General features: G+C 36.2%; 1 long non-coding RNA gene across 1 annotated transcript in view; it reads right to left on the minus strand.

Moving 5' to 3' along the window:
* The window catches only part of LOC130543143 (uncharacterized), a 134,458-nt gene extending 117,068 nt beyond the window's left edge, over positions 1–17,390 (minus strand). The window contains exon 1 of the long non-coding RNA XR_008958235.1: positions 17,115–17,390. This is a non-coding gene — a long non-coding RNA (uncharacterized LOC130543143). The remainder of the gene's footprint in view (positions 1–17,114) is intronic.
* Positions 17,391–19,114: the final 1,724 nt, after the last annotated feature.

The following is a 19,114-nucleotide window of genomic DNA, read 5'->3' on the forward strand; positions in this document are numbered from 1 at the left end:
CAAGAAAGTCACCTCATCCAAAAGGGCAGCGTCCAATGAGGAACCCATGGGGGAGTTTAAAGGTCCAAATCAAGACAACTCCAACGGGTCATTCCAGTTTCAGAGCTCACCAATGAATCTTACTTATGTCTCCATTGCTGTCCACTCTCTCCCTCTTCCCAGTCCAGCTGCCATCCCTTTCTCTGAAGATACTGAGTCCAAGAGCATTTTTAAATAATCTTCCTGCACACTAATCTCCACCTCACAGTCTACAACACCAACTCCTCTCCATGCATCACTGACTGTGTTTCCTAAATATCAGTGAAATATATTCTCTTGTCTCCATTCCCTCTAATACCTCCTTATTCACTCTACCCTAATCTCTCTCCTGGATGACTGTGGTTTTAGAAACATGACTATATCAGCTCCTTCTCCCTTTCTTCTCTGCAACAATTCTATAAGGCAAGCTAAGTATTTTGAGTTCTTTGAATATTTGGTATAATTCTCTTATCTGGATTTAGACATTTTTGTATTTGGATATTATTGCTAATAATGGCTTCAATTTACTTAATATACACATAGGCTTATTCAGGTTTTCAAATGACCCTCACATTAGTTTTAAGTTATAATTTTCTGGTAAGTTTCTATTTCGCCTATGATTTGAAATCTATGGCACTGGATTGTTAATAGTAATCTCTAGTTGTTTCAGAAGTAAACCTTTGTTCTATCTTAGGTTAGATTCTCCTTTTTCATTCCTAATCTTGTTCATTTGTGCTTTCCCTTTCATGACCAATCCTATCCGAATATTGCCTCATTATTTATTATGAGGCATGGTTTATATTTTCGTTTTTTGTTCTATTTTGTTTTCTATCGTTTCTATACTATGTCCTATCTTCTCCTTTTTTAAGTTTGTTCTTCCATTATTTAAAATTTTAAGTTGCATATTTAATTCATTAATTTTCAACCATTCTTCTTTTCTTATGTAAACATTTAAAGCTTTAAGTTTCCATCTAAATATCACTTTAGTTGCATCCTAAAAATTTTGCTGTACTGTCTTTTTATTATCGTTAAGATCTAAGTATTTTCTAATTGCCATTATGATTTCTTTTTCATACTAAAAATTATTTTAAAGTGTGTTTGAGAAGGAAGAAGTTACACATTAACTAATAGAATTTAAAACATTTTCAAACGTTTCCAAATATCTCCACAGAATTCAATTATCATATGGTTTCACTTATATGTGGAACATAGGAATAGCACAGAGAACCACAGGGGAAGGGAGGGAAAACTGAATGGGAAGAAATCAGAGAGGGAGACAAACCATGAGAGACTATGGACTCTGGGAAATGAACTGAGGGTTACAGATGGGCAGGAGTGGGAGAATGGGGTAATTGATCAGTATTAAGGAGGGCACGTGTTGTGATGAGCACTGGGTGTTATACACAACGAATGAATCCTTGTACACTACGTCAAAAACTAATGATGTACTTACACGTTGGCTAATTGAACATCATAATAAACAATTTTTTAAAAAAGAAAAAATAAAGTGTGTTTTGCTGTTTACATATGTAAGGTCTTCTTGATTTTAGTAAGTATTTGTTGGATATTTGAAAACCCATTTCATTAAGAGAATAGGGTGGTACATCTTGATTTTTTTTTAATTTAGTGCATTTTTCTGGGAGAACTATAATAAGGTCAGTTTTTTGTTAATACCTATGTGGGCTTGAGAAGAATGTGTATTCTCAAGTTGTTGGATACAGGTTTTTAAAGATGCCTATTGAATACGGTTTGTTAGTTGTGTAGTCTAAATCTTATTTATATCTTTGCTAAATGCTTTTTGTTTGCTTTTTCAGACAGATAGAAATATAAAAAATCTCCCATGTTGGTAGTGAATTCATCAAAGTGAAGTACTTTGCAGTTAGAAACTATCTTGTGAATTGTTCCTTTGAACACTAAGCTGGAATCGTCTGTATCCTTCATAAAAAAAAATTTTCCTGTAATATTTATTATGCCATTAATAGTGATATCAATTTTTGGTTAGCATTTTCCTATCAGTTGACTTGTGATCATTCTGTGTCTTGTGCTTTAAATTATATCTCTGCTAACTAGCATGGAGGTTATTTTTCTTTTATTCTTAATTGACAGTCACTATTTTTTAACTGATGGGTTTAGTCCATTTACCTTTAATGTAATGAATATGTATGCCGTCCTATATTGTACTGTTTATGCTGCATTTTCTATGCCTCCTATTTCCTGAATTTTCTTGAATTTTTCAAAGTTTCTTTATTCTCCTCTTTCCCCTCTGTGGGTTGGAAGGGTATATATTTCATTTTCATTATTTCAAATTTCATTTTAATATGTTACTGTGCATTTTTTAAAAGATTTTATTTATGTATTTATTTGAGAAAGAGAGTCAAACAAGGGGATGGGCAGAGGCAGAGGGAGAAGTAGACTCCCTGCCGAGCAGAGAGCCTGACGTGGGGCTTGATCCCAGGAACCCGGGATCATGACCTGAGCCAAAAGCAGATCCTTAATTGACTGAGCCACTCAGGCGCCCCTGTTACCGTGCATTTTTAACAAAATCTATTTATTAATGAGTATCTTTATCCTCTTTCTTAAGTAAAAGGAAATTTAAAAAATTTTTAACTGCCCTCAAATCTTTTCTGTCTTATATTTGTTTAGTATTTTAGTTCCTCCTAATTAGGGGGGTGTACAAATAAAGCATCACTTTGAAAAAAAATAATGAACATAAAAGTATACGTTCACTGAACTATACTTTTACAAGCATCATCTAAAAGTACATCAATAAGGGAGAGACCATTTCAAAAAAATGGTAGAAAGCTTTTAGTTTAGCCAGATAATCTAGGTTATAGTGTAGTACAAATAAATCCTTAAATCTTATTGGCTTAGAATTTGCTCACACAAAGTCCACTATAGATCAATGAGGACTCTCTTCCATATGATGTTTGGGACCCTGGCTTCTCCAACTTGTGACACATCATCTCAATACCTGGACATCGATGCTGGTACATGTAAAGATTGAGTTGGAAGAAATGTATCAGCTTTTAATGGCCTTGGCTTGGAAGTGACACACATTACTTCCACTCTCAGTGTATTGGCCAAAACTAGTCATGAGCCTCTAACCTAACTATAAGGGAAGTAGATAATGCAAGGGAGCACATGGAACATTTAGAAGCCCCAAGTTTCTATGTCATAAATGTGGCATGTTTGGCTGGGACCAAAAGAGGATGTTGGTTATTATAACTGTCATATATCTTCAGGTTTTGGCATAATGCCTCACACATGGAAGGCTCACAAAAATTTGTATGAATAAGTGAATTATTGATAAAATGAATAAATTAAGGAAGAGTGCTATATGAGTAGGAGCCTGGCCTCAGGATATGGAGATCTGATTTTGATTTCCAGCCCTATCATTAGTTGGATCACCGTGCGCAGGTCATTTAACTGTAGTTGCCTCTCTTACCTTTTCAGATGAGAATAGTTATGATTCTTCTTTTTACTCCGAAGACTATTATGAAAATTCATCCACTCATTGATTCTTTTTTTTCCCACAATTATCCTTTAAGTTCCAATTGTAGGTGGTCACTCAGGAGAAGGGAACAGAGTCTATAATAATGTACACTGAGAATAATAATACATCATAGGTTTGTTGCAGAGATTTAATGAGAAAAGAAACATAAACCACTTAAACATAGAGCAAGTTCTTAATAAGGGCTAAGTAAATGCTATTACATTGTTCTCCATGCTTCCAGAAGCTACTGCCATGTTGTAGGACTAGGAGATGATGAGTACACTGCAGAATAAATTTATGCTTTCTTCATATCTGAAACCTAGTTGAATCTCAAGAAAAAAGATGAATAATTGTAGCCAATAAGCAATGTGATTCATTTTTTATTATTATCAAATTAATGAGCTCATCAAAAAACAAACTCTGTCATAATTTTCTAGAGTCAATGACTATGAACTTTTTATTTGATCCTCAAAAGGGACCTTTATATGTTCTATATGAAATCTGAGGAAAGTGAATCCCTTCAGCACTGTGATGAGCTGAGAATCATGGGAGGTGCACTGTGGACATTAAGAGCATGGAGTCAAATTTTCCTTCAAAACAGCTTCCAAAGTTTCAATTATCCAGACTCAAATTTAGAACAATTCTTTTTAATTGAAGAACGTGGATACTCAGAAACTCTGTTTCAGTAATTATAAGTAGAATGAATTACCATTAAAGAAAATAAGAAAAGCTTTCCTCTTCATTTTGAGCGAATCTTATGGCTACATCAATATGTCAGTAAAATTCTATATGAGGTTTAAGCTTAAAAGTATCTACCAAGTTTCTTAGAGAACTTTATCATTACATTAAAAAAAGGAAATTTAACTGCTGTCATAGAATATTCTGTGATTTCCCATTATAATACCACTTTTCCAAGATCACAAAAAAGATACATTCCCATGGCTTTTTCATTTCTTTGTGAGTTATATAGAAGGCCTGCATTTTTATTTTATGTTTTAGACAATTCAATATGAGTCATACAAAAGTAGGTTTTCTTCTCCATATTATGACTATGAGAGTTTGGCTGGTAAATATTTATATTTCTTCTGTCTCTAATAAAATCTGTAAACACTTGGGCTGTATATTAAAAGGATCTCTCTTCTTTCTATTCTTTGTCTTGGAATGCAGAAAATGCCAATGGTGCTTGCACAGTTTTTCTTTTAGAGGAAAATAAAGTTTTTAAAATTAATATTGCAACAGTAATATGTCAGTCCTACCAGAGATAGCCACTTTCCAGACATTCTGTGTAAATACCAAAATATAAACATTCTTGCATACATTTTATGATGAACATATTTTCACTTAATACATTCTTAGCCTTCTAAAAGTCAACATTTATAGGTTTGCAACAGTCTTTTAATAGTTGTGGATTATTTTATTGAATGGTAATACCACAACTTATTTGATCAATTCCTATTAGCATCTATACACCTTCCCTTTTGTTTTAGTAATACAAACAATGTGGGCAGCGTCTTTCAATTTTCATAAATTATGGTTGATTTTGCTGAACAGTGGGTAAGGGAGCACAAGGCTCAATGTATATGCTTGTTTATTTGCTCACCACCAGTTTTAACATCTTAAGTGATCACCAAAATGATCAAAAACATTTTTATTAACTTTATGTGACCATTTATGACATAATAATCTGTAAATTTTGTGAGGACTTGTCACATGTCTCATGGAATTTTCCATCTTCACTTTCTTCAATAAAAAGTAAAATCAAGAAATGTAAAGTAAACTGCTACTTTGGAAGTTCCACATTATTTCAGTTATCAGAACACAAACGAAATGTATTTCTTCTTTTCATCACGTTGCTTTGCAGAGAATGGAGGTTGACGTGATTGGTTTTTGCAGTGTGCAACACTGATTTAAGCTCTGCCATCAACGGGTTGTGAACTTTGTAAAAAATTACTTAGTATTTTGAAACTCAGTGTCTCCATTTGCAAAATATAGCTAAAAATTAGCTTTATACAGACATAGGAATGTTAACGGATTACAGAAGATATGCAAGTAAATCTTCTCATGCGGAGCTTTGAACATCATACGTGCTTACTAAACTTCATCTATTATCAGTTTTTTATATAAAACCATTATTTGAATTACCCCACAATTGGCTCTCCACCACATATAAGATAAAATCATCTCAGTGCCTCCCAACACGATCCATCCCATGTTTAACGGCATGTATCCACGGTCTACCTCTCTAGCCTCGTTTTCTTTTCTTTTTTTCCAGCTTTATTAAGGTATAATTAACAAATAAAAATTGCATATCTCTAAAGTGTACATGGAATTTTGATATGTATAAATATTGAGAAGTGATGACCACAATCAAGCTAAGTAACTTATCCATCACATAGTTACCTTCAAAAAAAGTTTGTGGTGAGGACACTTAAGATTTACTCTCAGCAAATTTCGAGGATATAATACAGTATTATCAGTTAGAGTTACCATACTGTACGTTAGATCTCTTGAGTTGTATCCACCCTACAATACTGAAACTTGGTGTGCTTTCAGCAACGTCTTCCTATTTCCTCTACCACCCTGGCCCATGGCAACCACCATTCGACAGCCTGCTCCTATATAGTCCACTTTTTTAGATTCCACATATAAGTAAGGACATTAAGTAATTGTCTTTCTGTGTCTGACTACTCTCACTTTACCATATGTCTTCCAGATTCATCTACTTTGTCACAAATGGCAGGATTTCCTTCTTTTCTAAGACTGAATAATATTCCACTGTTTATAGATACCACACTTTCTTTATCATTCACCATTGACAGACACTTAGGCTGAATACACATCAAGGCTATTATGAATAATGTTTCAATAACCATGAAAATGTAGATATTTCTTTGCGATCCTGATTCCATTCCTTTGGGGATATATTCAGAAGTGAGATAGCTGGATCGTATGATAGTTCTATTTTTAATTTCTTGAGGCATGTCCATACTGTTTTCCACAATGGCTATACCAATTTATATTTCCAACAAGAGTGTACCAAGGTTCTCTTTTCTTCACATCCTTCCAACACTTGTTACCTCTTATCTTTTTGATAATGGCCATCCTAACAGGTATGAGGTGATATCTCATTGTAGTTTTATTTGCATCTTTTCCAAATTCCTTTTTATTTTGTTTGTCTTGTCTATTGTTTTTCTAGCCCTTATTTCATTTAATTCTACTCCACTCTTTATTGCTTTCTTCCTTCTCTTAACTTTGGGCTTAACTTGTTCTTTTTCTAGTTCCTTAAGGTATAAAGTCAGGTTATTTCAGATCTTTTTATTTTTTCAATGTAGGCATTTATCACTACAAACATCCCTTTTAACACTGTTTTTGCTGTTTTCTGTTTTGGTATTTTATGTTTTCATTGTTATTTGTCTCAAGATCTTTGTTAGATTTCCCTTTTTGTTACTTCTTTGACCCATTATTTGTTCAGGAACTTGTTGTTTAATCTCCACACATTTGTGGGTTTTCCAATTTTCCTCCTGTTATCAATTTCTTGTTTCATACCATTGTGAGTGGAAAAAACACTTAAATGTGTTAAAATTTGTTTTGTGACCTAACATATGATCTTTTCTGGAGAATGTTCCATGTGCACTTGAGAATGTATATTCTGCGGCTGTGGGATGGAATGTTCTCCATACGTCTGTTTGGTCCATTTGGTCTATAGTATTGTTCAGGTCTGCTGTTTCCTTATTGATTTTCTGCCTGGGTGATTTATCCATTGTTGAAAGTGGGGTATTGAAGTCCCTTCTATTGTTATAATGCTGTCTATTTTTCCTGTAAGTTCTATTAGTATTTGCTTTATATATTTAGGTCCTCTGATGTTAGGTGCCTGTATATTTATGATTGTTATATTCTTTTAATGTATGTACAGGGTGTCCTGTATATACCACCTTTAAAGAATTTATAAGATAGTATCATATTTATTTATTTGCATGTCTGTCTTACCCCTAGACCAATAGTTCTTAAACCTTAAGAATGGATGGGAGAGTGGGTTAAGACTTCTTTTAAATCTAATACAAAATGTCAACCTTCTCCTATTCTCTCTTCTTCACCTTAGAACCCAACCCCTAAAAGCTTTACAAACTTTACAGAAAACTCTGAGACATACCCTTGATCCCAAGTTAACCACATCCAAGCTACATGAGCTTTAACAGGTAGAGTTTTTCACTTTGTTAACTCGAAACACCTGGTATCATGTTCGATGTAGATTAACAGCTGAAGTATTATTCATCAAACGAATATTAACCCGCAAGAAAAAAAAAAGCCATGTAATTTGCTATATTCCATTGACCAACACAATTTCATTTCATAAGTATTTTTTGAACTTCTGGTACTTACCTAATGCTCTTTAAGCCCACCCCATGTTCTATTTCATTTCCTCCAAAATAAATTAGAAAAAAAATTCATTTTAAAGTAAGATCTCTTACTATAATCCCATTGAAAAGGAAAAGGAGAAGGAGGAGCAGAAGGAGGAGGAAAAGGAGAATTGGGTATAGAATGTGCTCTCCAGGGTCTTAAACGTGAGCCATATGATAAATGAACTAACAGAAGGTAGAGATTGAAAAGTAGACAAATATTTCAAAGTTCTTTAACTTTCTGAAACTTCAAAGAGCAAAAATCTTACTTATAAATGAGAGTTTCAAAATTAGAGTTAATGTTTCTGTCTTTAATTCTAATAACAATAAGAAAAGATTGATTTAGAATATGCTCTCCAGGACCTTAAACATATCATATGACAACAAACCAATTCAATTCAGCAAATAGGTCAATGTAGTTGAAATTTTATGAATTTTGACAAGTAAAAAGTTTGAAACTCCGAGTTTTTTCCTCCCACTGAAGAGTTACTAAATTAGAAAAAGAACACTACTGACAAAAAAAAAAAAAAAGAAAATTAGAATACCCAGACATATTTAAGAGCTATTTGTTTATCACCAGTGATAAACTTCCATGTAGGCTATTTGTCATTGATTTTTTTAAAGATTTTATTTATTTATTTTGAGATAGAGAGAATGAGAGAGAGAGAGAGAGAGCAATGTGGGACTCGATCCTGGGACTCCAGGATCATGACCTGAGCCGAAGGCAGTCTCTTAACCAACTGAGCCACCCAGGCGCCCTGTTTGTCATTGATTTTTATGCAGTGAAACAATAATGTTTATCCATTAATTACAGAACAAAAAATAAAATGTTCTGTAGCTACAAAAATCTGCTTCAAGGGAAGTAACCAAAGCCTCGATTAACTAAACTCAATTACTCTGGGCTTTAAACCAAACTGAATTTTCATTCCACTGCACTCTCCTTTCAAGAGCAAGCTGCTACAGATACGAAAACCAGCTGAGACAGGAGACGTATTTTCGTCTTCACTTTTTAAACAAATTCCAACTATTCAACAAACATTTATTTTGGACATTTGCCATATACAAGATAATTTACTACATATGGGGGAGGCCTAGATCATAAAAACCTACTCTCTATCTTCAACAAACTGATGATCGAGAGCTTCTGCTTCCCACCAAGATGGAGGAGGCTTCACCTTCCTGCCTGAAACAACCAAAAGACCAGAGGAGTATGTGAAGCAAGAGATTCTGGACAGTGGCCATAAAGCAATGAGAGTTCAAAATTTAAAAATAGGAAATTCTGTTTTTGAAAAGACACTGTTAGGAAGATGAAAAGGAGAAAATATTTGCAAAGTATAGATCTGATAAATGATTTGTGCCCGGTATATGTAAAGAACTTTCAAAATTTAATGATAATAAATCAAACGACCAATTTAAAAGATAGACAAATGGTGTAGCCACTTGAGAAATCGGGTTGGCAGTTCCTCAGGTGATTAAAGGTAGAGTTATCGTGTGAGCTGGCAATTCCACTCTTGAGTATATACTCAAGAGAATTGAAAACATGTGTCCGCACAAAATTTATGCACAAGTGTTCATAGCATTATTATTCATAATTGCCAAAAAGTGGAAACAACCCAAATGCTTGTCAACTGAGGACTAGGTAATAAAATGTAGTGTATCTGTAAAAGAAAAATAGACAAAAGATTTGCATCTATTAGAATGGCTGAGATTAAAAATTCACCATTTTGAATGTTGATGAGAGGAAATGGAGTTTGCGTATACTGATGGCAGGAATGTAAAAAGATAACAATCTGTTGGAAAACAGTACTACAGTTTCTTAAAAACAAATAAGCACCGACCATATGATCTAGACATTTCACTTCTAGGAATTTACTCAAAAGAAATGAAAGCACATGTCTATACAAAGACTCGTGCATGAAAATTCATAGTGATTTTATTTGTAATAGCCCAAACCCATCAACAGTTGAATGCATAAACAAACACTTGCATGTCCAGACAATGGATGCTCAGCAATGAAAAAAAAAGAAAAAGCTACAGGTGCACACAACAACATGGATGAAACTCAATGTAATCATCCTGGGGAGGGGAGTGGAAGCCAGAGCAATAAAGAATACAGACTCTACTGTTGCTTTTTTTTTTTTTTTTACTTTTTTTTTTTACTTTTTATTTTAATTCAATTAACATATAGTGTATTATTAGTTTCAAAGGTAGAGTTTAGTGATTCATCAGTTGCATATAACCCCCAGTGCTCATTCCATCACATGCCCTCCTTATTGTCCATCACCCAGTTACCCCATCCTCTCACCATCACCCCCTCTAGCAACCCTCGGTTTGTTTCTTATAGTTGGGTCTCTTATGATTTGCATCCCTCTCTGATTTTGTCTTATTTTTATTTTCCCCCCATTCCCCTATAATCTTCTGTCCTGTTTCTTAAATTCCACATATGAGTGAAATCATAAAATTAATTGTCTTTCTCTGATTGACTTACTTCACTCAACATAATGCCCTCTAGTTCCATCTACATTGTTGCAAATAGTAAGATTTCTTTTTTGATGGCTGAGTAGTATTCCATTATATATATACAGATATTATAGCTTTTTATATACTGTTGCATTTTTATAAAAATGGTATATATTCTATTGCATTTTTATAGAATTCTGGAAAATTCAAACTAATCTATAGTGAGAAAAAGTCACCTAACTCAAGGATGGAAATAAATCTACTACTTAGAAACCTGGGGCCTAGTACAGGCAATACAACTGGGGTCTTTTCGAAATCTACATAATAAATCATTGACAAATATTTAGCTAGTGGTGGACTCAGAAGCAGAAAGGATGCCTAGAGTAAACTTAAGATGAAAACAAACCATTTGCAGGAAGAAGTTGTAAGGAAACAAAAAATATGAGTAAGTAGAGGACACTGGTCAGTAGAGAGAACAGAACAGAATATGTTCACAGAGGGGCAAAGATGCAGTTAGAAAGACACAGCAGGTGGCCCCTAAAGTTGCTGTGGTTTATTTCTGATAACTTCTGGCTTTGATAATTCACTCTTATTTTCATCATCTGGGATGTTTGAAAGAGATCACTGTTCCTTACAACTCAACCAACTTTATTAGAACTCTGGGCTACAAGATGGAACATTGGACATGGATAAAATAAATCACAGTGACATTAGCAAAGATTTTGTCCCCACCCCACCCCCATTACCTGTCACAGTGAATAATTTTGATAGCAGAGCCTACTGTGGCTTAGGTATACAGATATGAAGTAGGGGGTCTTAGTTCTGGAAGCATCCAGGAAAGAGATCCAGGCAAATAATTATTGATTTGCAACAACTTTGCAAACACTGCCTTCAGTGGTCCTATGTGATGAGAATTAATGTTTATAAGATCCTACCAGATCTTGACCTGGGAAATGTATACCAAATTCTCTATAAAGCAACAAATGAGCATTTTTTTTAAAAAAAAAGAAAGATTTCAATAAACAAGATTGGTATCCCATCAGTAATTCAGAAACACCAAACACCATGAATGTCCATAGACAACCCCCCCCCCCAATTCTGCTTTTTAATGGAGTTTCACTGGAGGCACATGAAGCTTGAGGCTATGCCAAAAGAATGAACCGAAATTACTCAGAGGGTGACATTGTGGAAAAGCGGGAGCAGACTGATTCCAGAAGGACTGCAAGTCTAAAAGGCATCAATGCCTCAGGTTAGGAACCTCAGATGAATCATTTATATGCCACAGTCCCAATTCTATGTTCTGTAAGGGGAAACTTTTCCATGAGAGCTCACCATGGCTTACTTCTTCCTCCTTTCCATTTACAGATACTCACCTACTCACCCCAGGGAAGAGTCAGCTGGAAATATCCTTGTTCCCCAGGCACATGTAAGGGAAAGAGGTGGGAGAGGATTTGACAGCTGAGTGTTCTGCTCTCACACAGACTGTCTGGATGAAACATGGATTGGTGTCCTCGAGCCGGGACTAGTCCCCAGAAAAAACCACACTATATAGGGAGAGCAGTGCATTCTCCCAAGAGAATCTAGAGCCTTTCTAGACTAGAGAATGACATTCTGTTGCCATGGAATCAAAAACACTAGACCTACATAGCAAACAAAGGTCCCCAAATCCTTTGTGCAACTTGAATACCAATTTAAATAAAATGAGGAAAAGTAATGGAAGGAAAAGCATTTCTCTTCTCATAATTTTTCTTTATTTCTCCATATGCATTTTTTTTTAACAAAACGGTCTGTTTGCATGATCTGGTTTTCTCCTCTCTTTTTTATGTACATCTCCTCAAGTAGTTCTAAGTGCTTAACTACGTGGATTCTAAAATATAAAGAAAAAAAAAGCCCACAAAATTGCATCACCACATTCTCTACTGGAGTTGAGTTAGAGTTTAATTAAAGTGAGTTAGCACCGTGCCTGTGCTAAATACGTCACTGTTCATGGCAAAGTTCTTTTTGTACATACCTAGGTTTCAAATACTCAGAGGTGGAACAATCCAGTAAACTTAGATTTTGGGGGAACGTCTCCTGGTCAGAAAGAGCTCACTGACATCTCATTCCCACCATATGAGGGGTGTGGCTAAGATGGCGGAAGGGTAAATATCCCCCTGCTTCAACACAAGCTCCATTCACTAGAAAATATCTTTCTCCTCAAGAAATAATGTAGGAAATATTTCAGTGATGCAAATTAAAAAGTTAAAAACTTCCTCTGGGAGGAGACAAATCAAGGGCTTTTAATTCTTAAATTTGTTTAAAGCTGAGATAGCACCAGGGCTTCAAATACTTGGGAGTAGAAAAAATAGGAGAACACCATTTCTGGAGATAATTTTTTACGATTACGCTCATTTTATGCCTCCCTAATTTCTGCTGTTCTATTTAGCTCTTGAAGAAGGATGACTTAGTGGAGGACGCAAGCCCTCAATTCCTAGTTGGCACACTTATAATTGCAGGAATAGTAATAAGACAGGAAGTTTATTCACCCGCTTCTAGACACTGAACTAACCATTTTGCACTTCAGGCTTCTTGAGCCCTCAGAAAAATTCTACAAGATGTGAAAGATTATACCCACGTTACAGCTGTCAGTCTCATTACAACAGCACTAAAAGTGTGGAGAATATATGAAATTGCTCACATTGTCCCTGATCTCAAAGAACATATGATATAATAAGGAAAAGGTGATATGTACATACAGGATACTTAAAAAGTACAACCCACAATAAAATTCTGAAGCATAAAACCTAAGTGGAGGACAATAAATATGAGGGTACTACAGATTTCCTTTCATTCCTGAGTTACTAAAACCCCAGCTCAGACCTGTCAGGCAAGCATGGGTCTGCACTCTGTTCGGTAATGCTGACCACCTAACTTCTCCTCCCCACATCTCATTAGAGATGGTTAATGACTCGGAATACCCCTCTTCAGCATCTTGGATCATTGCTTCCGGCAGCAAACGTTATCCATATTCTGTTATATATCCATCAAATAGTAGGTTTTGTGATTTTAATATAGTTGGTGACCTCAAATTCACTCCTGAAAAGCTATCATGTTTTCCCTTGCCATGAAATAGGTGAAACAGATGAAGGAAAATTGGTTTTACCTGATATTCTGAATGTCTCTTATTTGACTTTAATGCTACTTAATTGATGCTTAACCCAAACTAGCCTATAAATTTCATTTCAGGAGTTTTCAAATGTACCATCTTAAAATGTTAACAGCCTTATGGATTTTCTAGCCCCCAATTTTTATTGTATATATTTGAAATTAATGACTGCTTAGCAAAATCCTAGGTCACAAACCTAGGTCTCTTAAATTACTGCTCTATCCCCAATATCCTCAGTTAAACCAGAACCTATTGTATGCTAGGTACTATGCTCAAGGCTGAGAATACAGTGGAGACAAGACATGATCTAATGGGAACTAGGGACGTTTTGGATAGTATTTGAATATTATGTATCTCTATACATTATACATGTTGAGGCTACTATATTATTAATGAGATAGTAATTTTCCTAAAAATAAGGTCTGTTATTTAATGCATGCCTCAATGTGTCAGATTCTGTGACATTGTTTCTTATCTTGCTTAGTTCTCATAATAACCATGTGAGAGAGATATTGACCGCTGTCCCCATTTGATATATGAAAAAATTAAGACTTGGCTCACACAACCCGCTCATGATCAAACATCTAATGATTAGAATGGATGCATATCTAATTCTAACGTCTTAATTCTTTCCACTACACAGTGCTTCTGAGATCGCTTTTGTAATGCTGTATATATTTCCAAACTTTCCATGGATATTGATAAATAAAAATTATATAAACTAGATACATAGTCAAAATCAATGACTCCAATGTTTCAACTTAAAAAGCGTAACAAGCAATAAAGATTGTATTTTGAGATGTTCTGGTCTCTTAGCCAATTTTCAAAACTGCAAGTCATTATAAAGTTGCGCTGGAGGAGTGACATGCAGAGAAGCTCGTTTTGTCCTTATAGTAAATAGCATCATTATAAAATGTAAAGAAGACGGACTTTGAAGTTACATAAAATTGGTCTGAAATCTCAACTTTCTTCTTCTTTCACTGTGTAGTGTTGGCTGTGTGCTTCTCAAAACCTTACATGAACCTTAGAGTGAACAGTTTATCATGTATAGAAATGTAGCCTATTCCCCTTATCCAAGAGGATTGCAGTGGGAATTGAGTGAGATCCGGCACGTAACCTGCCCAATGCAATGGCAGGTGTAGTGAGCATTGAATTAATGTTCATTCCCTGAATGAGGTTGTTGTACAAAATAAGGGAACATGAAAATGGTTTGCACCAGAAGGAGCGCTGCCAGGGGTGGAGGGAGAAATATCTTTTGAGTAACAATCTCGCTCCTTACAAGAACAACAGGAATAATAGGAAGGAGGCCTGGCAGGGCTAAATTCCATATTGGGTGAGCCATTTGCATCCTTCCAACTAGAAAAGGAATGGAAAGGCCTGTTCTCCTTTTTAAACGTAACAGAAGAGGAGATAGTGTAGTTTTAAATGTGACTAAGGACCTTTTTTAGCACTCCTTATTTTTTTAAGATTTATTTATTTATTTATGAGAGAGAGAGAGACAGAAGGAACAGAGGGAGAGGGACAAGCAGACTCCACACTGAGCGCAGAGCCCATGACCCTGAGATCATGACCTGAGCTGAAACCAAGAGTCAGACACTTAACGGACTGAACCACCCAGGTGCCCTCTCAGCACCCTTGAAATCACGATCTGCATATACATCTCATCTCCACCTCATCCCCAAATACAAGGTTGGCCTGATTGGTATGTGGAAACGGTGCAGGCCATGTCTAGTCTAGCCAGGGGCTGGAAAGAGGCCACAGCAATATCCACGGCCCAGGATCACACATTGCACAAGATCTTCTCTCTCAGGGAAACAAAGGTGAATCCACATTAGTAGAACGGAGAGTGTCTACCCCACTCACTGTTCACAGGCAAATCAGCACCCTCTGCTTTCAGAATCCCAATATATCTGTGCTTTAAGTACTCAAGTGGTTACAGAGCTGTCCCCATAGGTACAGAATGGGCACTCAGACTTAAAAACAAGGCCAGGAGGCATATGAAAGGTAAACTGAGGTTCCCCTGGGTCTCCACAAGCATCTCTTACTTTAGGGTTCTCATTCTCATGGGAAACTGGCAACATTTTAAGAGTGACCATTTACCAAGGACCTTCTATGAGCCAGATGCATTATCCCTGATCTGCGCATCAATGCTACAGAGTGGACATTACTTTATAGGAGGAAATCGAATCTTAAAGAAGTAAACTGCCCAAGTCAAAAAACTAAAAGGTGGGAGGGTCAAATTTGGAATCCCAGTCTGCATGAAGCCCATGCCAGGTCAGCCTAGCCCCCTCATCAGGCTAGAAGGGAAGATACTTGGTAGATTCCACAGGGAGACCTCCAAAGCGCAATATATTCCAACTGAATTCCTCCCTTTTAACTTCATCACCCGTGAGAGTAGTGAATGCAGACAACAGAAATGGGTTGAGCAACAGCAAGGAGCTGAAGCCGAAACCTGACTCATACCACTCAGTGCTAAGTATCAGGCACTTTGACTCACCATCTACTCCACCAATAACAAGAATTCCTTATGAATAGTAACAAAGGACTCACACCTATGATGGAACTCAAAAGCCAATCTAGAGGCTGGAAAACTCATTTTCAGGTTGAAAAATGCATTTGCTTTAGAATAGCCTATTAATAAAAACATGCATTGTCTCAGAAGTCCCTATGAAAACACAGCCAACATGATTAAAGAAGTTTGGAGAACAAAGGCAACATCTTTAAATATTTAAATGATTAAAATGAAAATTAAAAATAGATTTCCTTTCAATGAAAGGTTTTAAATTGAATCCATAAACCTTGTTTGATTTCTAAAGCTAGCAGGAATGCATGTTAAGTATTAAAGATGTTTAACATGAAAATGTGTATTCAATAAAAAATAGATGATTCATTTTTATATGTGGTTTCCAATTTATTTTGTTGGACCCAACCTCCCGTTGGAAATGCAAGCAAACATCCTTAAGTTTGCAAGATCAATGAGTAATAGTAAGTTCTATCAATTTTAGAAAAGAAAGTAACCTGTTTCAATATATTATCTGTCTGGTACAGTAAGTTTTAAGAATCAGCCAATAAGTAATTCTTAGCAGTTACTCTGAATTTGAGTCCATGCCAGATGCTGTAAGTACTGCAGAAGAAGATGGATGAGATGTTCCATTTCCAGCAGAAGCCTGAGCCTTAGATGACTAGAGAAGACATACATTAAGATCTGAGCCCTGTGCTATAGACTCGTGGTTTTAGGAACTCAGAAAATTGCCTGGCACAAAGGTGTTCAATAAATGTTCATTGAATTGTTTCATTGACCAGAGATCGAGATCAAGGCTTGTCTTGAATTTCAGTCCATTGTTTTCCTCTACCCTAGGCGCACTTCCACCTGCACCAGGTTGAGAAGATTTCTAAGATAAATACTTAGATCTCCTTGAAAGATTAACAACTTGACCATTACAAGTCAGAAACCAGAGGAGTTTCTGAAAGCTTCAATGATGTAAATACCAGAAACCAGAGGAGTTTCTGAAAGCTTCAATGATGTAAATACCAAGACATTTGTATATAGAGAGGAATATACCGTATAAATAGAAATGTGTAAAAGCCCAAATTCACTTACCTCAAGCCAGAACTGCCACGTGCTGATTTCTACTCTGCATGGAGGCCAGTCCTCAGCACAGATGCTGTTCACACCCAAAAGAGTGTGCAAGCTGTTGGCACTGACGGATTGCTGACCAAGGAGCCATTAGCTAGAGTCAATCACCGGGCAGCACTGTTGCCCACTTCCCAGGTAAAACACTGGTGAAACTTCACCCCACAGAGGGGGTCTCCATCTGCAGGAACACAGGTCCCTGTGCAGAATGAGATCATTTATCAAGTTGGCAGATGGTTCAACAGATGCACCGCAAAAAGCTGGCTCCAGGGCCCTAAATATAACAGAATTAATTAAAATACACTTTTAATGAGTTCTGAAACAATAAGTTTAAGACAATTCACTTAATTTTTAACTCACCATAAATTTTAATGTTATGGAAGAACAGGTGGTAATTTAAAAGGGCAGTTCAATTCACTTTTTAAAACTTTCATGAAATCTAAAAATCAAAGACACTTACATTAACTTGTTTTTTTCTTTACTCTGTATCCCTGTTCTGAATAAGTAGAAGAAAAATCTTGCAAAGTGAAAACAGTTGTATAATGGGAGCCAGTCAGCAGACTTCCCGCTGGGCATCAATTCATTATGTTACATTAAACAAGTCTCCTCCTTTTCTGGTCCTCCGTTTCCTCATCTGTGAAATGGGACACCTGAGTTCCATTAACTCTCACACCCACACAATTTAAGATTGTTTTTATATATTTAAAATGAACTTCATGCCCTATGATCCCGCAATCTCCCTACTAGGTATTTGGGTATTTACCCAAAGAACACAAAAATGGTCATTCAAACAGATACACACACCCCGATGTTCATAGCAACACTATCCACAATAGCCACATTATGGCAACAGCCCAAGTGTGCATCGACTGATAATAGATAAAGAAGATGTGGTATATATATATATACAATGGAATATTATTCAGCTGTCAGAAAGAATGAAATCTTGCCATTTGCAATGATGTGGATGGAGCCAGAGAATATAATGTTAAATGAAATAAGTTAATCAGAAAAAGACAAATAGCGTATGATTTCACTCATATGTAGAATTTAAGAAACAAAACAAACAAGCATAGGGAAAAAAAGAAAAGAGAGAGGAGAGGCAAACCAAGAAACAGACTCTTAACTATAGAGAACAAACTGGTGGTTACCAGAGGAAAGGTGGGGGGGGGGGGAATGGGATAAATGAGTGAGAGGTATTAAGGAGGGCACTTGTGATGAGGATGGAGTGTTGTATGTAAGTGCTGAATCACTAAATTGTACACCTGAAACTTAGTGTTACACTGTATGTTAACTAACTGGAATTTAAATTAAAACTTAAATAAATAGGGGCGCCTGGGTGGCACAGCGGTTAAGCGTCTGCCTTCGGCTCAGGGCGTGATCCCGGCGTTATGGGATCGAGCCCCACATCAGGCTCCTCTGCTATGAGCCTGCTTCTTCCTCTCCCACTCCCCTGCTTGTGTTCCCTCTCTCACTGGCTGTCTCTATCTCTGTCAAATAAATAAATAAAATCTTAAAAAAAAAAAAACTTAAATAAATAAATAAAATGAACTTTATTATAATAGCTAACATTTACTCAATGCATCCCATGTTCCAGAAGCTTTTTAAGTGTTTAAATGTATTCTATTAATTAATCCATATAACAGCCCTTATCATCATCATTACACAATGAGTAAACTGAGGCAAAGAGAAAACACATGACTTATCTATGTTTTCCCAGCTGCTAGGTGACTGGGCTGGGCTTTGATCCCAAGCTGATGAACTGGAGAGTCTGTGTTCTTAGCCAACACCCTCTCCAACCTCCCCACTTATTTCTGGTAACTCTAAAAACCAAAGTAAGCTGAGCATGTGGGGAGATGTTACCCAGCCCTTTGCACTGACCTGTCTATGGGCAACACGGCCTGTGTGAGAGCCACGCCGTACCGCACATGACAGCTTGAGCTGCCCTGGGATGTTCTTTATTCACC

Source organism: Ursus arctos, unplaced genomic scaffold, assembly GCF_023065955.2.
Source record: "Ursus arctos isolate Adak ecotype North America unplaced genomic scaffold, UrsArc2.0 scaffold_8, whole genome shotgun sequence".
Lineage (NCBI taxonomy): Eukaryota > Metazoa > Chordata > Mammalia > Carnivora > Ursidae > Ursus > Ursus arctos.